General features: G+C 39.2%; 1 long non-coding RNA gene across 2 annotated transcripts in view; it reads left to right on the forward strand.

The window, feature by feature from the left end:
• The window catches only part of LOC148055543 (uncharacterized), a 276,819-nt gene that overhangs the window by 145,440 nt on the left and 108,424 nt on the right, over positions 1-22,955 (forward strand). For both annotated transcript variants that reach the window (XR_015705312.1, XR_015705313.1), the window contains exon 4: positions 19,881-19,992. This is a non-coding gene — a long non-coding RNA (uncharacterized LOC148055543). The remainder of the gene's footprint in view (positions 1-19,880; positions 19,993-22,955) is intronic.

Here is a 22,955-nt window from a genome sequence, read left to right on the forward strand (position 1 = left end):
TTCGCATTTTGGCAGAGAGCGTTGCTGGTGGTAAACTGTGTTAATTTTCCTTTGCAGATGTATTACACTCATCCTCTTAATCTCTTACACTGTAATTAAGTTCCTTACAGTTATCTCTATTATTAATAAATGTTCGGTAACAACCTGGTAATGTGTTACTAAACAAAAACAGTCACTTCTGTCTACTCTTTATTTTCTCTCCTGTACAGGTTTTGAATTTTCCCCCAGACTCTTGCTGTTTAACTATATTTTGTCTTAATTTTGTGCTTTCTCATTTGTTTATTGGTAGGGGTTTTGATGGTGTTTCTACTACAAAACAAAAAAAAAAATGTCCTTGCAAAAGGCTAATCTGCTTGGGGTAACGGCAAAGATGACGTCGTGGCTGTAGTGAGGTCTATGAAGGGAAAGTTCCTACTGCCTTCAGTGACTATGGGATTTCGCCCTAATTGAATAAGATCCTTTGGGTATGAACCACTATTACATTTTCATTGATGTTGTCTCGTGTTGTTGTTCTCCCCAACGTAATATTGTATCAATAGGGCTATTATAAATATATGGTTTTGACTCACTTTCCAAATGAAAAGCTTTACTCAACTTTCTAGGGATTTTTCAACTGATTCCTCCTGCTCATTCTGCTTGCTTTTGTTCTCTAATGTCTTTTCACTCCTTTGTGATGTTTTAAAATTGATCTGAACTAAAAAGGAAACGCAAACCCAAAACATTCTGTTGCCCTCTATTCTGTTTTTCCAACACTTTGAAAACTAAATAAATCTGTGGGCCCATGTATAACAGGAATTTGCTTTCATCTCACTCCAAATTAGGAACCCTGGTAACATAGATTTAAAGCATGTCTATAGCCCTTTGGAAGTTGTGCTGGCACCCTTTAACACGTGGGACAGTTTTTAAGGTAGCCGTAGTTCCATTTACAAGTGTCGGCCTTAACTGTGTCTCTCTGAATAGCCCATTAGAGTCCCCTAATAGGAAAATTTGCAGTTCTCAGCTGCTTCTGTATATGCAAAATGCAGAAAGAAATCGGATACCTCATTTGCCCTGTGGCTGAGAGACTTTTCCATTCAATTAACAAGCACTGAAGTAGATGACAAGATTATTACACAGGTTTCTAATAGAGGAAAGATTTTATGATATGAATTATTGACAGAGCCAAACATTATTCTGAAATAATGTATCTTTGTTTGTTACTTATTGAGAGGTAGAAAGAGTATTTTCTGTTGTGGCCAGATAGCTGATCTTCCAGTCATACGCTTGCAGGTTTGCATATACAGACACGCGTTTCAGAATACAGGCGCACTTTGCTTCTCCTTTTAACTAGGAATAGCTGTTAACTGGCACGCTGACTTTAGTCCTCCGCCATCAGTACTATCACATAGTTCAGCATTGGCTCTGAAGTTTGCTGTTACTGCTCGGTTTTGACTTAGAGCTCTTTGTTTTGGGCTGTCTGGTGGAGTTATTCATCCACGGGAGGTGGAGTGCAAGTACGGGCCTCCTGAATGCAGTTCTAACACGACCAAAACACGAATCAAATGTTCAGTGACATTAAAATAGTCTCTCTCCAATGCAGTGATTGAAACCAAGGTCTGTTTTTAATGTAAGAGAAATTTTCAAGGTCTCACACAGCTTATGGAACGAAGGGTTATTTTCTGTTTACCTTGTCACCTCAGGTTTTCAGGAATTTGATTGCAGTTAGTATTTTTTAGTGTGAGACTAATTAATATCTAGCCTGAACCCAGGAAGGAACCAACGCCATAAGGTGAGGACAATTGAGAGCCAGAAGTCTTACTATCCACCTCTTCCAACCGCCATCGTAATGGTGACTGGGATAAGAAGAAAGGCAAAAAAGGAAATAGATAAGGAGCCAAGAGATGATGTAAATGTGAAGGAAGCATGGAAAATGAACTGGGAGAACAGGAAGAGAGAAATAAGAGTTGATATGTGTTATGGGAAGGTTGGTTGCTGCTGTGGAGATTTTTCAGTGCTTGAAGAAATCGTACTGGGAGATATTTGTGCTCAGTGGTGTCTGCAGTTATCTACATTCGATCCGCATTAGATTGAGATGGAGTGAAGTTGTTTAGGTTCTTTGGTTTGAGCTCCCTAAAATGGTTTGTTGCGTTCCATAAGGATTGTTTTTATTTCAGGTAGACGTAGGAACTTTGTGTGAGAAATTCTTGAACTATTTCCACTAGAGAAACTGATTTTAAGAGGCTTTGGTCAAAATAACAGAAATGAATAAGTCTAGGAATGGGTATGAACTTTTGCTAAGCCTCTGGACAACCTTTAGCAAAATGTTATCTCTGGTTTTCTGTTATTATTCTGCCCTGGGGCTCCAGATTGAGGGTCAGGGATTTACTTGCTTAGCACTTTTTTTCTGTACGGCAGTAAGATTCTAGTTGTCTTGATAGACAGCTTTCAACCTAATAACTGCAGATTGCAGGGGTGAGATGAATCGAGGGCAAAGGATGTTGGGATATAAAATGTGATCAGGCAAATACAACAGAAGGAGAAAGTTTAGCTCAACGTGATCTGTGCAGCATTTCATTCTCTTATTGCTCTCTGGCGTTCAGCTCTAACTTCTCTGAGCGTAGCACAACTCTGTATCTGTGATACTGGATGGATTTTTTTTAGAAAACACCAAATCCTTTTACTGAAAGCGTTGTTCCAATAATAAGCATCTAATATGTGCTGCTTGACCAAAAATTTCTAATTGATGATCTTGCAAGAAAGTTGTCAGCTGGATTAATTTATCTCAGCCAGTGAAACAAAAAGCAATCAATAACAAAAGGTAAAATAAATGACTAGTAATAGGTGTAGCTGATTGGTTAAATGAAGCATACCATATGCATTATTATGCCTAACAGCATGTGAAACGCACTTCACATACGACATTGGTGCTAGTTTACTAAATTATAAAGCATAGCAGAGTGAACAAGGCGACGTTAGTGGACAACATTATTTAATCTAAGAATCTCTTTTTAAAAAAAAGTCACATTTGCTCCCTGCGAGCTTAGGGCACTACCCTGAAGGCAGCCTGAAAGTCACAAGAGTATCCAGTTTCTGTTGATCCGTATCCAGGGCAGGAAACGAAGAATCTGCAAGACGGTAGCTGATCTTAAGTTGTCTTCTCCTTAACCTTCCCTGCCTGACAGTTGGGTTTCCCATGCCTGTCTAGAATGCCCACTGTTATAACACTTTAAGCAGGAAAGTATATCCTGCTAAAAGCTGGTAAGGCTTTTGGCAATATAAAGAAGAATGAGATCCTACCTAGAGAATTCTCTTCAAACAAGGACTAGAGATTAATATAAACGTGAAGGGATTAGGTGTTCTTAACAAGCGATCAATCAGTAACAAAAATGACCCATGGTGAAGATCCCAGCCAGATCCTACAAAGGGATTCCCAGTCTTTGAAAAACTGGGACTTCTGTTCCAGAATTTTTATCTGTTCCGCACCCGTGTTGAAATCCCAGCAAATCTCAGATTACTACGAAATAGCATGGGAAGAGAATGTCCTTCATCAGCTATTGCTGTGCCAAACAGGATATCAACTTGTTTTGGTCTTTGTCTTTTGCCGCTTCTTTCTCTGTTAGCTCACGTTTACCTACCATCCTTCTTTGCTCCAACACTTATGAGGGACCTACACGTGGCCAAGTTGCTGAGCTGCAGAAAACATTGCTTCAGACTACACAGAACTTGTATACCAAGAAATTGGTTGGTTTAAAGCATCATCTTTCTTGGAAACCTTTGTTCAGTTGTGGGAGGAAGAACAGAATTTCTTGGGAGTTGCTCTCTGACGAGAGACAGAGCCACTTCATCTCCACTTCTTGTAGAATATGCTGTTGTCAGTAAAAGAAGTTCTCGGAGAAGTTGCCAGAAGCCTGACAAAGAAAGTATGTATGCCAATATCTTCCTCTGCTAGAATAAACCACACAAGATCATTTTCACCATTGGTGAATCACACTCAGGACATGGAGATGGACTAATTCTGAAAGCTTTTATTACACTGCATGGAAACCATAATTTGGTGGGCTGTTGAGAAGCAGACAGTTACAGCTTCCTGTCCCTCCCAGTTCCGTGCCTCAAGGTTGAGAATCTCCCACATTCTCAACCAGGCAGAGACTCAGGTTTCTCTCTCTTCCCTCCCCCCCCCACCCCCCCGCTTTTTGGTCAGTATAGGTCTTGGTTGTTTGAGTGTTTTGTCAATGCCTTAAAGAAAAAAAGTAGATTTTTGAGTGCTGAATGCATTGCAACAAAATCAGCCAAATCATCCAGAATGAAAAGTAAACCTGAAACTTACAATGCTTTGAAAGCCTTCAAAGATATCCTTTGTCATGTCAAACTTCGTTTTCTACAGAACTCACAGTCCGCTTACTAATATCTATTGAGAATGTTGCTATAACGGGGAATTTGCCTCCCGAAATAAAAGTTTAATCTTTTTTCTATTCTATTTTTCAGTACGTGTCTTCTGCTTCTAAGAATGGCTGCGAATTAAGCTTGCAGACATTAACTGAATACAGACCATAGTTTGGAGAATTGAACAAGTTTGGAGAATAAACAGTCCTTCTAAAAGACAGGACATTTTAGGTAGACTTTTTCTTGATAAGCATTTCAGTTCTTAAAACAACAAACAGTAAAATTCTCTCCCTGTCTTTAAGGTTAAACTGACACTAGGAATATTTTACTTGTGGTTCTTGGGTATAGTTTTCTAAACTATTACTTGTCCCTGAGAACCATTAGATGCTAGAACAATTCTTTTCTCTTTTTGTTCTTCAACACAGGTATAAATGTTTATCTTCACGAATCAGTGAAATATTCTTAAAATATACAAAGAGATTTAACCTCAGCCACAACTTTACTGTGATTAATGCACATTATTTGCATAGGAGCGGTACCCATGAGCTACAGGCATGGCCCACATTTTATACAGAATTAGAAATAGAAAAGGAGACATATGGCCTTTATGTTGGAGACGATGGTGAGAGTCAGCAGGTGGACAAAGGAAGACGAAGAAACGGGAGGCTGGTACCCCTTTGTCAGTATGGTGAATGGTGTTCTCAACACACCACCTGGTCAGCTGGTTTATGTATTGTTTCTAAGGACGCTAGAACAAAAAGTAGCTTTTCAAGGGGAGATGTGAAAAGATAGGCTTTCAGGTATTTGCAGGCAGCTCCTTCAAGCATAAAGTACAGGAAAAGGCCATTCCATCTGAAATTATTCCTCCTGAAAATTTAATGAGCAGGAGATGAGAGTTGATGCCACTGGCTGCTCTGAGTCAGCGAGTCAATTCCTTAACCTCTTCCAGTTGAGGGGAAGGTCTTTCTGGCTTTCACGTAGGGACGGCTTTTTGTCACATCGGCAGAGGTCTTGGTGACAGTAGTTTTACATTGAAGGTACTACCTTGAATGGCACAACATTAATTTCCTTGAGAACAGGGTGAGAAGAGAATCAGGCTGTTTCTTGACACTGAGTATGTAGGCGGAAGCGACTTCAACGTGAAGGCCTGACACACATCAGTAAATTCCTCTGACTTCATTTGAAGACCATATGGTTTTATGTAAAGCAAATTTGTCAGCATCATGCCGTTTGTAGATTTGGAAGACAATGTAGGCCTCAATATCATCAGTGCTTTAATTACCTCAGTAAGCATGATGCTTAGTGGCATTTCTGGTTAAAGTCCTAATTAGCCCTCTCTATCTAATGAGCATGTGAAGGTTTGGCTTGTGGCTTATTATCTTACTCGTTATTATGAATGATAGGGCAACTGTTTAAAGCCTCCAGTTTTACACTGTGACATAATTATTTATGAAAAGGCCTTGCCCCAGAAATGGAAATAATGATAATTACATTTAATCTTTTCATGGTTTATGTATTTTTTTTTTCAGTGAAATAGATGTCTATAGGACACTAATTACCAAGAGGGGAACTGCAATATACTATCAGGCAGGTTTATTGAAAATATATGAACCTGAGGTTACGTTTTTTCATATCCTTGGTATCATTAATTTTCTTCTTCATGTATGTACTTTTCACGTGCCTGACTTTTTCTTATGCCTATTTTATAGGCACATTTATTGCTCCGTTTTTACAGCTTACGCAGATTGACAGGAGGACTACATAGAGCTGCTTGTTTGGCACTTCTAATTGTGGCTACTGTTGCTGTTGCTGCACTAGTAAGGGCACAGAGGCGCTCAAGAGCAGGTGTGCCGCGGAAGCGTGTGTTCAGAGGTTAGCACACAGGCGACTGTTGGCCTTACACCAGTTAGAGCAGTTGGCAATATTCTGGCGCTTTGTGCGTGCTGCCTGAGAATGGCTCCGTTGGCTAACTGACGCGGCTTTCCTGAGGTATTCTGCCAGCACGTGATATCCTTAGCAGGCACCAAAATGGGGATTTTCTTTTGCAATTTCATGATCAGCTGATTTATCTGTTGTTGAAATGGACTTGAAAAAAGTAAAACTGTTTGATGGGACATGACTCTCTTTTTGAAAAAAGACTATATTTATGGACAAGTTTGTTAAAGTTTAAACAAAGGTTTAGCAAACTCATGATGAACATACTTTTGTGCTCTCAACAGGAAGGGTGGGGAAATGGCCTTGTTATGGGCTACGGCTAAGCTGGAGAGCTGCCTGGTTTTACAGCGTTTCTTTCTTCACTCTTTAAGCGTGAACGGTATTTGCAGCGTTCTCAAATCTGAGAGTCGTTGCTAACGCTCCTTCCTCGTGCAGAGGCAGTGGCCCGTGCTCTGGGAGTTAGGCAGCAGGTCAGTGCCGAGCGAAGCAGAAGCCAGCAGTGTGCGAGGGAAGTCACTGTCGCCATTCTGTTCCCAGTGAAACAGGGATCTTATCCCATGAACGTCGCCCGGATCTGTGATGGAGAAAGAATGTAGGTTTCACTGTAGGAGTATTTGAATGATGCCTGAGTACACACGTTTGGAAATTGATGAATGATACAGCACAGTTAGCATTTAATGATTTCTCTTGTCAGCTGCCATCCCATAATTTAACATCTTGAAAAGTGATTTTTATTTTGATTTCAGTATAAATCTTTATGTCTGTCTAACTGCACTGCTGGCAAGACAAGGAGATAACAAACAAATGGATGAAGAGCTGTTCTGATTTAATTTTAGGTAACTCCGAGTGTCATTTCATCAGTTAAAAACAGTGCTGATGGATCACTCTGTTCACTGAGAGCATGTGGATAATAAAACGGAAAGCAAGAGGCCAAGAGCAGAAAACAAGAATATGCAAATAAAAACATTGTTACCATATGCCACTATTTTTGTTGTTGGCACTTAGCTTTTCTAAGAAAATACAGCAGCACTTAATGAAGGGAAAAATTCTAACAATTATAATCTCCAGTTCCTCCAAAAGAGAGGGACCTTGACAGCACGAGGCAAAATTGTTTCTCCAAGACTTTGAACCTCTCTTAGGTGAAATGCATTTGAAGGTATTACATCACATCTAGTGTATATTGTACCGTGGTAACGTAATTTTAGCACAGATGTCGCAAGGAATTACACCGTTCCCGAACAGCGATGTTTTGATCACTCCCGTCAGGATAACGTTTTGTACCTTATTACTGATGCCCACTGCCCTGATGATCAGATAATTACGTATCTCTTGTTTTCAGGCAGTTACCCCAAGCTATGCATATAGCAAACTCATTCTTCTTTTTGCCATGGTATTCTACAGTCTTCAAAATCTTGTACAATGTCTGTCTTCAGTTGCTGAACTGTAGCACAATGTGACTTTGGTCACTAGAGTTACAGTTTTCATTTTCAACAGTATTTAAAAAAACCGATACAGAAAAGAGTTAATGGAAGAGATTATTAGGCTTTTTATTTCTCCATAAACCTGAGTCACAGTAAAAGGAATGCTTTGGATATAACATTTTTATCCTGATCCATTAATAGTGTCAGTAGTAGTGTTTTAAATCCTGTTTTTATGAGTGGAGTATTATGAAGGAGAATGACTTCTTAAGTAAAGAAATCTACTTCGTTATTTAAGTTATGATCTCCTCTTTCCTCACACTTGTCTTCTGTGGTTTGCTTTTGTTGACTGGCTTTTTTATATGTTCTAAATGTACATAGCTTATGCTGAATGTGGGATGCTTTTGTCATGGAAAAAAGCCCACTCACGACAAAACGGAGCCATGCTGAGTAGTCCTGAAAGCTTAAATAGGTAACTGTAAATGTGGATACCACTTATTCAATATTCTGATGGAAATAGAAACTTCTAATTTCTCATGTTTATTTTTTACTACTAATTGGACATCTTTGGGTTTGTTAGTATCAGTGAAATAGAAGAGTTAATGGAAAAGAAAATGAGAGGGTTTTTTTTAATTTTTTTTTTTTTAAGCCTTAGCTACTTTAAAATATTTGCACTGTTAATTCCTGGCGTTGTATCTGAAGGTGTGTAAGGCTGAATCAAATATTTATTAGCACGCTCACAGCCCAACTTGGATCCTCAGCTGTTCAGAGGTACCTTAATGAGAACAAAGAGGATACGCAGCTGTCCCAGAAACAGGCGTTGCTCCCGCTGCCGTGAGCTGCGCGACATTAAGGACTGTGCAGAATTCACCTCCTCTTCTTGGGTAACGTTCCTGGGGGGTTACGGTGGTTAGCAGTGTCTGCTGAAGCGGGCCACTGAACTGTGTGCTGGGGAAGATTCCACTAAAACAGCGTATGAATTTGCAAGAGATTCCTTGAACGTAGCTACGTAGTTTTCTACTTCTAACTACATGAACTGAATAAAAATAATTGTATTTTCCCAACACTATGTGAATTGTTGAAGACGGTAATATATGTCTTTTATTTGCAAGATAGTTACAAAAATTAGTCTCTTAAAACTAGATATAATCTTTGTATTCATGCATTGGAAGCCGAAAAAGCAGACTAACAGGAGCAGCAGCTTACGAGGCGATTTTTCCCCCCTTAGGATGAATTCAGATCAGTATGGGCGTAATCAGTGCACCTGGCTGCAGTCAAAATTCTGATGAAATCATTGGAAAAGGCATGTGTATATGAGATGTCTAAAGGAGTTAACCAAAATGCGCAGTCAAAGTCTGTATCATTACATAAGTATCACGACGTAGGTTTGAAGGGATTCTTATACTGAATGAAAGATACATGGAGAGCAATATGCAGAACTGCTGTTAAGGCAATTAGTGTTTCCAAGAAATTAGACGTATTTTTCTGTGTTATTTATTTTTACGGAAAACTTGCCCGTTTATTACCTCTGCATTTCCAGTACGTTTCCGTAGCCCTTCTTTGTACGTATGTGAAACCGCAACGGGCGTGGGCGGCGGGGGCCGCGGGCACCTCTGTGAGGAGAGGCTACGGCTGCGGCTGCCCTGCGCCGGACAGGGCCGGTTCCCGCCGGTTCCCGCCGCCCCCGGCCGGTTCCCGCCGCCGCCCCAGCCCAGGGCACGGCTGAGGCAATCGGCCAAGATGGCGGCGCCTCAGCGAAAGCCTCTTCGGGAAGGGCAAAACGCGGCGGGGCAGCGCGGAGCGAGGGGCGAAGTGTGAGGAGCCGCCCCGAGAGCACCCAGGTGAGAGGAGCGGGGAGGAGGCGCCGCAGCAGAGCTTCCCTTGCGGCGTGTGGAGAGGGCGGGCGGGAGCGGGGGGTTCGGCCTGCAGCGCCTGCAGCCTGTGGGGAGGCGAGGGCGAGGAGGGGGAGCAGCAGGAGGAGCTGTCATGGGCTGGCCGCAGCCCCCATTCCCTGTCCCCCTGCCCTGCTCTTGGAGGGGGCGTAGGAGTTGGGAAGGGAGTTGAGCCGAGGAAAAAGGGTGGGGAAAGCTGTTGTTTTAATTCTGTCTTTGTTTCTTGCCATCCAATTCTGTCACAAATTAAATTGATTTCCCTCAAATGAAGTCTGTGTTGCCCACGATGGCACTTGGTAAGTGATCTCCCTGTCCCTGTCTCAGCCCACAAGCTTTTTCACCTTACTTTGTCTCCCTGTCCTGTTGAGGAGGGGGAGTGAGAGAGTGGCGGGGTGGGCACTGGCCGAGGTCACCCCCCACATTTGTGAATGTGGGGAATAGTCTGGGTGTTAATGGAGACTGTGAAATTTCATTGGTGACTTCCCTGTACTGTGAAAACTATTTACTCCTACTTTGCTCCCATCTTTGTATACTTATTGCAAGGTAAATACCTTTCTCAGGGCTACTTAATATCCTGAAGAGATATGGTGCAGAAACTTGCATCTCCCTTATTTATCCATTCCTGTTAGTTGATTCTTTTGAAGAACTTTAAAGCAGTTTTGTGAGATAGGATTTTTCGTTCTCATTGTATAAAGCCATACGGGTATGTCTCCAGTATACTGTCTGGTCTGTATATACGGGCCTCCTGGCCAGTTATCTGGGCTCTCTCAAGCTATGTGCAGTTGATGAGTTTTCCCTACCTTCCTTCCTTGAGAGTACTACTTTTGCTTTCTCTTCTCTTCCCAGCCTGCAATTATCAGAGGAAACCAATTGTCTTTGATGGTTTTGGGCTCTTTCGAATGAACGAAGTTAGACAAAGAATTCCAAAATTATTAGGCGGGGGGGGGAGGAAAGGAGAGAGGAAAGGCAAGCAGACTGAAGGCAATCACAAAGGCCTTTTTTCATTTGAAATATGAACTAAAACCAAAAGTAGTGTCATGTAACACTGATTTCTTTTTTCTTCCTTACATAAGCTTTTCCTTTAATAAATACACCCTGGAAATTGGCAGTTGTGTAGTTTTTGTATAAAGCAAATGCAATGAACAGCTGTGGTGCATTGCATTACAAAGGATGAAGACCACTTCTGTTTATCCAGAGCTTTGCTGACAGTTACATATTTCTGAGGAAAAAAGTTTACAATAGGAAGTATCTATGATATATTAGTTACATAATTAATTTCAGTGTTTGTAGCCTATGGCACAGGAAAACATCAGGATGACAAAATATTTCAGGTATTTTAGTTTACATTTATTTTAATTTGTGCAATAATATGTAATATTCTGATAGATACGTATCTTTCCATTTACAATGGCATTACTAAAGAGATGGAAGATACGTATTGGTAGTCTAATTTTGCTTGGCAGAGGCAAAATGGAAGTTATAAATAGTCCCAGAGAACAGATGAAGCTATTGTATACATTTTAAATTTTCTTTTTCTGGAGTAAGTATTGATATCATTATGAATATTCTGTCAGATTTTAGCAACTGACTCTGTGTCAGTTTTCTATGGAGTTTATTGAAACGGTAGTTTTATGAAGGCAATAGTTTGAAGAAGGAACAGCTGTAACAAAGACTTTCATAGTTTATCAGAAATATGAATGCTTCCTGAGTCTCATAATTTCTCAAAACTTGGTGGAAAGTTCTGAGAAAGATTTTTAAGCCATAGCATTGTAAATTTAGAAATGTAGTCTTGATTTTAAAATAAAACATGTAACAGAATGTGACATGTTTGGTTTTCTTTCACTGCAACAAGTGAAAAGCAGAGATATGAAGTTTGGGACAGATAATTCTAATTATTAGGTACAGAGATTTGAAACACAGTCCCCTCTCCTTCAGTGTTTTATAAAGAGACATCTCTTCTGGATTGAGAGGTATCAGATGATCAATGAATCCACGAATAATCTGTATTAAAGCTGAGTTGGTGATCTAAAACCTACTGGCTGGACTTCAGTCTTACTTGTTATGATTTCGCCACCACACTGGTGTACCTGTCGGCGTATGACAAATCCACGCTGTGCAGGTAGGATCAGAATCAAAATCTTTCTGGGGATGTTGCATTGAAGGATCATTTTCTTTGACTTTAAATTTCTCTACTGGTTTCCAGTCATCGTACGTAAGGTGCTGGTTGCAAATTACATGCAGAACAGCTTTAAGCATGTGTTCTGCAAATGCCGTATGAAAAATAGCCCCTTCTGGAAGGCAAGATGATCACAAGAATGTTACGGCGGTACAGCAGGGGACTGAGATGAATATGCTATGGTTGGAGCAATTGCGTATCACACAAAGTTGAAAGATGGAACGGAAAAGGGTCACAAACAGAATAGTGGTACCCTTTTTTAAAAGGTCAAGACAAAAATAAACAACTGGAATATATAAAAGGGGGAGTCATGTAGGAAGCTGATTGCTGTTAATTGAGAGTTACATGTGAAAGTATATAATTATTATTTTGCATATTTTTCTTGATGAACTTTACTAGCGTGCCAAACCAAATGAGCCCAAGACAGTTAAAAATCACTGCATTTACTCTTCCTAAAAATAGCAACTGAACCCTTAGATTTCCTTAAGGGGGGTGGGGGTGGGGGGTGGAAACAGGAAGAAAATATATATGTGGATGAGACATTTTGGTATGATTTGGTTTTCCACATATTAAAAATAGCTTTCTGATATTTATTTATTTATTTATTTATTTATTTATTTATTTATTTAAAAACAAACTAAAAAGAAAATTAAAAAAAACCCAGACTTCCATAAGTCTTAATGACTGGTAGCCCACCATTTTATGTCTTGCAGCCTTCCTCAAAAAGCTGTCTGGTCTCCCACTAGTCCCCTAACTGCTTTTCTTTGTGCTTTTGGCTGGCAAAGAGCAGCACATGCACGGTAGCTTTGGAGATACTCATGGTTGACTGATCGTCTGATTGCTGCCCTTTAGCTGATGAGTGAAATGAGCAGAACGGCTAAAATTTGAATTCTCCCTGCGCTCTTCTGTCAGGGCACTAATTGGTCGCAGTTCTCCATTCAGTCATTAGAGTTCACACAGTTGAAAGTTAAATTTGTGAAACCTTAACCTCATCAAATTTGGTTGAATTGGTCCAGTGAATTGAAAAGCTATTGCAGGGAGAATGATGGACTGACAAATGATGATGGACAAACGGGGAGTGTGATATGTGTGTTTTGCTTTTTTAGGAAAGCAGGAGAAAGCAAAGATAAAACATAAGTACTGTCGAGTCTGTTACATAATCTCTGAAATAGCATAACCATAATGGAAATAATTATCTTAAAATTGGATGTTGGCTTGAAATACTCAAATCCTTATATCTCTGTAACTATAGTGTTTTAATGTGTTCTTTTGAGCCACTTTGAGTCCTCATTAAACCAGACATTTAATTTAGAACAACGTTCTTGAGCAGAATAGACCTCAAAAAGCGAAGATTTATCTTGCTGCTATATTTCTGTGCCTTAAACAACAATAGTTGTTTTAGGAATATAATCTCTCTGGATCTCTCCTGCTGAGTATATTGAAGTTCTAGGGAAGTTCCTTGGAAAACCTTGGAGATACGCGACTCTTGAATGTTATAGCCAAATATGATATCTAATATGTAAAGCACACACATTGCATAGAATGTGATTCGTGTTTTTGGTGGGTATCTAAGCTGGGATCTTGAGAGTTCAGAGAAGTCATGTCTGACCAACAAACTCTTTCCATACAACTGGAAAATATCATCAAAATCTCATGCGTGGGAAAGGTATTCAGTACTCCTAATTTACGAGATCGTAACCTGAAAGTTATTTTTAAAATAATGAATGTTAACTTTGGTGACAAATGGCTGCTAAAATTGCACATCACTGTCGCTTGGAAGAAATAGCATAGGCCTGGTGGTTGGATTGTGCATCTGGAAATGATAGTCTGCCACAAATTTCCCAATGGGTAAATATTGGGAACTCTGGGACAAACATGTGGTAGGTCTGTTGTTTCTGATATTTCTGTGGTATAAATAAGAATGAACTCTGCTGAAATCAGTGGACTTATACCAGGAGCATGTGGGAGTAGATTGGGTTCATTTTTTTCTGTGCTTAAATTGTTTCACAGACTTTAATTCCTAGACACTCTCCCTGCATGAAGTGCAGCTAGCATTATGGAAGCATTATGGAACCTCTTTTGCAATCGTGTTATTTTAATGCTTCCTGCAGATAAAAAACCCACATCTTTAGATAAGTAGGAGCATACAGTGTAAATACCTTCACTTGATTTTTATTTAAGAGCCTCAAAGAGTTTTCAGACCATCAAAGCCCAAACATGGCATGCGGTATGCCAGATCCTAAGTATGCATACAATAAATATAGCTAAGTTGAGTTCCTTCCTCTGCTGTAAATAAAGTTGAGCAGGGGCTAGAACCAGATGACCTCCAATGGTCCAGTCAAAGCTAAATTATCCTGTGATTCTGATTATAAAATTTAGTGAAACCTACTCTCTGTTATATCTAAGTTTATTAATAGAAGCAACAGTGCTCTGCACTGGGAGAAAGGATAGTGGCACTTGAAATGATGAAATGAAGGATATCTGAAAGTATCCTAAACCTCGGAAGTCATTAGGAAAAATCACGATCAAGGCAGTTGAGACTGCCTAAGAGAAAGAGTAAAAGCTGACCTGGCATAAGCTGCAAAGAACATTATAGCGGCTAAAGTGATTTTTGTAACATTGCAAAATGTAAACAGCAATACAGACAGAAATTTTCTTCTATGACCATGGACCGTTGTAGGTCAGAATAAGCCAGTGTAGTGGAAGTGTGACAGTCACACACAGTTGAGTGATGCAGTGTGAGGACTTAAGAGAACCAGTTCTCCTGGCTTTTGGTCACAAATGCCAAAGGCATTGCACATTCAAATCGTGAAACTTCCAAAGGGCAAATATCTGCAACAAACAAAGCACGTACCGTTGGTTAAATTACTGCAGTGAGCACAGATTAATGCTGTCAGTAAAACTGAAGTGATGATAATTGGAGTACTGAAGAATGTTTACTTTAATATTCACTCTGCCAAACACCAAAGTACTCGATTTACATCCTCTGCATATAGAATATTTTATAAAGTACCTAAAGAAGAACATATGCATTTTGCAGTTTGGGAGTATGAAAGTTAGGAAGGTAGAAGACTATAGAGAATGACAGACGTTTTCAAATAGCTGTTATTGATAAAAGGCAGGTGAACTTGAACTCCAGATACAATGCTGGAAGGAGGCAGGTGAATATATTACCAGGTAATATTGGTGTAAGGACATGTGGAAGTGACACTGGGGACTTTCAAACTGTACGAGTCCTAAAATGAGTTTGACGTTGTAAGAAGACAACAGAACGCAGCAGGGGCCATGGACCCATAATATGGGAAAGGGGACCACTGGGGTGGGGTTCGTAATCAGTTGTCAACCCAGTATCAAAATATGTAGCATTTCTGTGGCAAGACAGATAGTAACTGAAATGCTGACTTAGAATTTAACTATTAAGTAGTAACTGAATTGCTGATCTATCATTAACATATTTAGTGAACTGCTGATTTAACATTTAGAAGGCCATAGGATAAACAATGCAGTAATGTTGCAGTTGAGGCAGAGTGAGGGTGAAGTGGCTGGTTCTTTCTGGGTCAGTTTTAGGAGGTGACTTCCCAGTAGGATAGCTGCCGGACAAGGACAGAGGGACTGGTTATCTCTGGGTTGGTGTCGGAACTGACTCTCAGCAGGGATGAAGAATAGTCTGTCTGCACAAAATGGGATGTACAGAAGGGCGCAGCTCATAGAGGCCCAAAGAGATATGAAGGTAACTTTAACACGAAGAAGTGCGACCTGGAAAAGATGCTGCAACGTGGACCTAGCACCTGAGAATCGACTGCTGTGGAGGTGAACGTCATTCTGTGGGCCACCTAGCCGTGCCAGGCAGAACGATGCCGAACCCCTGTGCTGCGAGTGTGGATTACATGGACCAGCAGAGGGGTCTCAAACGTTTGCAGGCTGGGAGAAGCCAAGGATGTGGGAGCATGTGTCATGATTATAACAGTATGCCAGTAATAGTCATTGTACCTGTATGGTGCTAAGTTTATCTTAATACACAGCTGAGTTTAGACAAACATGACTGACCAAATTGTATGCTATTGCTAGACTTGAGTTATCCCAGTTATATGTTATAAGGTATAGGGTATAGGCTGTGGAAGGTTTGCTACATGTACATCTCAGGCAGTCACAGCCTCTGTCCTTACAGGGTAATGCTGCTCACATTTTTGCTTCTCGCTAATATCACAGAAAGTGATTAGGAGGGATTCAGAAGAAGCAATTGGGAGTCAGAATAACTGACTTCTAGTGAAAGATTTAATGAACTGAATTTATTTGCATATCCAAGTGAAAATGAATTTTAGTTAACGATAACACATATAAGGGGAATAATATTCTAGTAGTTGCTGGCTTTTCAATCCAGTAGAAAAAGCAGGCATAAAATGTTCTGGCAATCATAACATGACAGCAGATAATACTTGGAATGAAACCCAGGAGCACGTTCATAGCTGTGTCACTAGTTAACTTAGCCATGAGAACAACTTACCTAAGGATGTGGTGAATAATCTGCCGTTATCCAAGATCAGGGAAAAATTAAATGTAATCCTACGTTTTTAAATGAATCTAGAAAAATATTGGGGTCAAGGCCATTCAGGAGGTGAGTAAAAAACATTTCAAAGTAAAATGTAGTCATGTGATAGACACTGGTTATTGCTTGTTTCTGAAATACGGTAGCATTGCATGTTTTTTATTTTCGCCTGGAGTCAGCTCTGTTAATCATTATTGTTGCTATATCTGACATGTTTTCTACATTGCTATGGAAAATAGAAAGATTTTGTTTGACAGTGATGAATACCGTAGTTGTCAAGTTTTTTGTTTTTTTTTTTCTCTTGATAGCTGGTAGGTGTTTATATTTCATTATATCTGCTTTTGGGGCTGCACTTGTCAGATTCCTACTCAATTCAAGAAAAGAGGGTCCTGTCCACCATTTTATAATGTCACTAGATAATGTAGACAAGACAGGCAAAGTCTTTGCTGAGATGAGATTAGATTACATACTACTTTGTGCTTTCCAAAAAGGACAATGCTTGCTTCTAATTTTATCTTTGTCTAGACTGTGCTTCCAATAGCAACAGCTCAGCATTGAAATACTTTTCAGCAGGCGCTGGGAAGAAATTTTTTCTGGGAATGGAGTTATCAGACACAATGCATTTTTATTGTCCACAAAAAGTGGAAGGGTCTGGCAAGTGTTTCCTTGGGATCCTCATTGAAATTGCCAGTTGTGAGTTTACTGTCCAAGAAAGAGCAAAATGTCCCAGACTGTAAAAATTCAGACTTTTAAAATAGTTTGGTTCCCCCCCACCTCCCCCACCCCCCAGCAGTACACTTTGATTTGTTTTGGAATTTGTACTGGTGTTAGGTGGGAATATAAATTCCAGAGGCACTTGTGCAACATATTACTAAAGAAAGCCTTAGTTGCTTCATTCTGTTTCCCTTTTGTTTTTCTCTTGACTAGAAGTCAGGCAAAACACTATTTCATAGGACAAGCCCAGTTTTTTTTCAATCACAGTGGCAGTTTTTACTAAGAAAGGAAACAATAGGTAATCTGTTACATTTCAGGTGGCACAAAATCAGTAACCAGTATAACTGGTAAGAGAGAGGACCGGGGATGCTAGCGTGATTCTATTCTATACTCCCCTTGAGCAATGTGAATAGCTGACTGGGGGATACGCTTTCAGTATATCCCTCTGAATGTCAGGCATAAAACCTGATGCACTATTTCAACTGTATGGAGAAAGTAGATCAGTAGCTTCTTGAGAAGAACTTCTAAAATTCTAAAAAACAGAAAGAAGGAAATGGCACAGACATAACGAAGTCTGTGGCACAGGAAAACATGAGACAAATGTTTTCTCTATAGTTTTTCAAGAACCACTTTTTACAAAACTCATTGCAGATGATAATTTAGTCCCTGCAGGGAAAAAAAAATTGATTTCTGCAGGAGAAGGGATCAAAGTTTTGTCAATATGTGTAAAATAAGAAAAATAGGCTTGGAAGCTGAGTGAAGAGAAGATTGTCCAGCCTGGGTGAAACTAGAACACATCACAAAATTATATTCCTCTCTTATGGAGATCCTATAGGAAATGAGTTTCCTGATTTTTATTCTTACAAAGGTTTAATTTTCATTATATTTGTTATGTGGCTTTCCTTTTTTTATTAATTTTCAGAGTATAAAGCCGTATTTCTGGTGATCTAAAATAATAATTTATTTGACGTGTACAACCTGGACAAATGAGTATTTCAATAGTACAGCTACAAAAGACTTCTAGAGCAGTAGGACAAATTAAACTTTACTCCAGTTACATAAAATCAGGTGATGTCACTGAAATCAAACTTCCTTTTGGAACAGGTTTGACCCACTGATGCAGTGAGACAAAACCTGGACATCCAGTGTGGAAGAGCGTATGCCCTTTGCGTGCTGTAAAAAGGTCTCCTCCCTGATTTTTACTACTACATTAATGAAGCAGAAGCAAAATGAACAGTTCTACATATGCGATATGAATCTGATACATTTTCCCGTATCTTCATATGCACTTTAACTTGAATTATGTATGCTGTTGCAGATTGCCTCCTTCCTTTAGGTGATTTATTTTTTTTTCATCGAAGGTTTTGTGGCTAATCCTTGTTTATCAAAAGAAAGCATCTTTGATCACAACTCATTTAGGCTTTCATCCTTCTAGATACGTCACCCATATTCTGAAATACACAAAATCAATATGTAATATGTGAAGGATTTGCTTGTGGTAAAAGGTCAAGAAAAAGAACTTTTCTCATAGCTGTTGACATAAACACTTGGAGGTGAAATATTTTTCAAGGTATTTTGTGTCACACTTGAAGTCACATTGTGTGATATAATAATCAATAAAGGCCACGACGATAATAATTTAATTCTGTCTATATCAGTGCTTATGAACATTACTGATAAATCTTCCTTTGGCTGCCACAGGGTTGGTTAGCTGTGGTTACCCAACACAGTGTTTTATTCTGTAAGCATTTTCAATCTGAAATTATAATGCTGAAAGCATTTTCTAATTTAAAGTAGAAAGAGAAAGATACAATACATTTTTTCCAACTGATAAGACTCAGTGCATAAATATCTAAGTTGCAAATTTTGCTCTAAGCAAAAAATAATCTCACAGGTATTTTTAATTTTTTTTTTCACCTGTGAGAAAGCTGATGTCAAGCATTCACTGTGCTTGAGAAACTTTGGTTCTCTGAAGTACGCTGTGAGATTTGAGATACATACTAATTGTGGAATAAATCATAAAAAAGGTTGTTGAAGTGTAGAGAACACCTAGCGGCCTCAAAAAGGATTGAGGGTTTTAAGAAGTGCTGTTAGGTGAATGTAGTGGCAACATATTCACCTTTGGGGAGAGTGAGGAATTCTACAAAAAGCTTTGCTGTGTTCTGCAGAAAAGGATCTCAAAGAACTCGCCCCAAAACCTTGTATTTTTTGAAAGTGGTCATTACTTTAGTTCATTCTTAGACTTGCATACATTTTACATACTGGAAATCAAAATAAGTTAATTAAACTTGTATTTTTTTTTTTTTTTTAAAACACAGGAAGCTGCACGGTGCTCTAAATTGCAAAGGTTAATATGACACTGTTAGTCTGACGTTGGCTGTTAAAGCCATAATAATGTGGCTGTTGGTCCTGTAACTACGAAAAAGTACATGCATTAAGAGTTGACTTGATATAGTTTCCTTATTGAAAACCATGTAATGAAAAATTAGTGATGATTAGTCCGCTGAGAAAGCCTGCGTTTTTTCTTTATAATATCCTGAGCTTTCTAGTATAATTTAATTTAATCTTTTATTTTAAGATGCTACGTCTTTAAAACAATTGATCTTTACAAACCATTCAAGGCAGTTGTTGTAGAATCATAGAATAGTTTGGGTTGGAAGGGACCTTTAAAGGTCATCTCTAAACTGGAAGAGACTAAGCAAAGGTACTAAATCATGCAGTAAAAGCTGCTTGACTTACGCATTTCTAAAACAAAAAGCATTATAATTACTTCACTCAGATATTTTGATACCTGTATCATAAAAAATGAACTTAGTTTATTCTGCTTTATTTTGTAGATTTTGCTGAAGACAAAGTTGAGAATTAAGCTCGTGGTGCTGGCTGCAGGGCATTATGTTAAGGATTGAAATGAACTTTGGAAACCCGTTTAGAATGTCTTGGTCAGAGAAGGTAAGAACTGAAGTGATTTTTTTTAATTTTTTTTTTTTTTTAAATGTTTACCTGGGGCTAAAGTATAAAGGCATAATGGGATAAAGGCCATAAACACTCCATAGAAGAAGGGTGTTACAGTCTCGCTCAGTGATGATTTACAGAGACTGTGAATTGGTATAACTGAAAGCTATGGAACATTTCGTCTTAGTTCAACCAGCAGCAGTTCATACTTAAAACTCTAGGTAAGCGCAGAAAGCCAGGCAAGGACCCAGCTGTAACACAGTGATGTTGTTTGTGTTTATGACTTAAGCTGAGGGGAAAAGCCTCTTTTTCTCCTTTGGGCTAAAATGGGACTTGAACCTACATCAGTGCAGTTTTATAGAAGGCAGCATGCATTCACTGAAATAGCTAGCATTCTTTTAGACTTTTATGCAGGTCATATAACATACATTATAGTTTTATATAAAATCATTATGCCTGCCTGGGGCCCATTAAATAGGCAGACAATTAGAATGCTTCTACCCTTAACCAGATGAAACTTCTCCTGACAAATTTATTGTAACAGTCAATGAATGACCACATTGCAGTTATCCTAACGCATCACTTTTTCTGGAATATAGAAAACAATTTTGAGAGAAAGTGGTAGGCAGGCTACTGGAAGAAATGGTTTTATGGAATATCATAAGTGTAAGGTAACTTTCAATAAATGTTTATTGTTGTTAGTGTGTTTCCGTAACAGCACCAGAAATACATATTTGGAACTAGAATTTATTAAGTTATAATGACTTTTAATTAATTAAAAATGAAAGGAACACCATATTATGTCACATTAGGTTGCTGTAAACCTATTGCATTATACCTTTATATTTTATATCTCCATTTCAAAATACTAGTTAGAAAGTTATTTAATGATGGCAAAAATTAATCATTGTGATGTATGAAGTCAGACATAGCTTCAACCCTCCTCAATTTCTTATTGTAGACTTTATTCACATAACAAAAGATCTATGTTTTTTACATGGACCTGTGAATAGAAATGTTGAAAAAAAGACAGTTACACAATAAGAATATTATCAAGATCTTAAACAATATCACAGGACAAAAATATTTCCTTTTCAACTTTAATACACAATCATTTGGAGAGTCATCTGTAAATGCAGATACCAGATCAGGACTGTGAAATAGGTATACATTGAAATAAAAAAAAATCCATTTAAGTGTAGAAAAGACTCTCATACGGAACCTCAGCAAATTGTGCTCGCCAATAGCAAATACTCAGTTCTGATATAAACTGAATGACTACTCCTTTTACTGGTCTTGGTGGTCTGCTCCCTTTACGTGACATGTATAGGCAATGCAGACCTGAAGTCCCAGTTGCGTGCAGAAGCACACAGATGAACTGCCCCGCGTCTGCAGAATGCACACCTCAGCACACATTAGGCAGGGTATGGTAGGATGCACTTCAAGTGCTCCAGCCTCTCCAAGCAGTGAAATAGTAGGCCAAAATTCAGTCCTGAAGACTGCCGGGAGATTGAGTGCAAGGAGAATTTTTCTTATCTATAGGCTGAGATTCAGTCTCATCTAACTTCAGACTTCTGCAATACAGATATCTGTATCTCAGCTAGATTTGTCTTGAACTTGCTGAAGAGAAATAGGCGCTTCTAGGGTATGATTCATCGGACCTATTTTGGTTTTGTGGTTGTTTTTTTTGTGGATTTTTTTTTTTTTTTTTTTTAGGAAAAGATGAGGTGACTCTATTGTAGCATTCTGAGCTGGGTGAAATGACAGATTTTGCCCCCTAGGAAGTAAAGATATTTCAAGCTGTGTTCTTCTGTGGGAATTTTTTGATGAATAGTTTGAGTTTAAGCAACCTACTGCTCTCTGCCTGTTTGAACTAGAACTTTCAAAGTGGGCTAACCATTTGAATCTGTAATGGTAGGATTTATGAATAACCCATAGTTCAGAATTTTGTGGTTAAAATCTATGAACGTGAAATACTATAGCTTGCCATCACATTAAAACTTCTCTCCCTCACTGAGAGACTATGAAACATGATGAAAGAGTAAGAAGAACAGAAGTTACGTTGAAGTTTAAGCCAAAAGATAATTATTTATTAGCAATTAAAATAAAATCTCATTCAGTCGATTTCCTGAAATTTGTTGATCAGAAGTCTGCTGTTACAATACCGAAGTGGCACCTCACATCTTATACCATTTCTCTTTTTCCTCAGTGCTGGTTGTAATACAAGAGTTGTTAAATTATCTCCAGCTTTCCTGTAAATAGACTTGGTGTCCAAAATATTGTCATGTGTACTGGTTTTGGCTGGGATTACAGGTAATTTTCCTCGTAGTAGCTCCTATGGGGCTGTGTTTTGGATTTGTGACTAAAACAGTGTTGCTAACACAGGGATGTTTTAGCTGTGACTGAGCAGTGCTTACAGAGCGCCCAGGCCTTTTCTGTTTGTCATCCTGCCCTGCCAGTGAGCCGGCTGGGGGGCACAAGGAGCTGGGAGGGGACACGGCCGGGACGGCTGCCCCCCGCTGCCCAGGGGGATATTCCATACCACATGATGTCATGCTCAGGAATGAAAAACAGAGAGGAGGGAGTTTAGGGAGATGAGCCATCTTTTGCTCGGGAACTGACTGGACATCTGTCTACCCATGGGAGGTGATGACTGATTGCCTTTGCATCACTTGTTTTGTTTTCTTTCTCTCTTCTTGCACTTCTCTTTTGGTTATTACACAATTTTTATCTCGACCCACAAGTTTTCTGGCTTTTACTCTTCCTTTCCTCTTCCCCCATCCCACTCTGGTGGGGGGGATGGAGGGGCAAGCAGGTGCCTGTTCTGGTGCGTGACTGCCTACCAGGGTTAACCCACATCATGCAAAGTAATTTTTCACCTTTTTCATCTTTGTCATAATTATCTAACACATGTTAATTTCTGGCAGGAATTCCTTTGAGTGCTGATGACCACTTCACCC

Source organism: Nipponia nippon, unplaced genomic scaffold (genome assembly GCF_047370975.1).
Source record: "Nipponia nippon isolate SJK-2023a ecotype South Korea unplaced genomic scaffold, ASM4737097v1 scaffold_21, whole genome shotgun sequence".
In the NCBI taxonomy this organism is placed as follows: Eukaryota; Metazoa; Chordata; class Aves; order Pelecaniformes; family Threskiornithidae; genus Nipponia; species Nipponia nippon.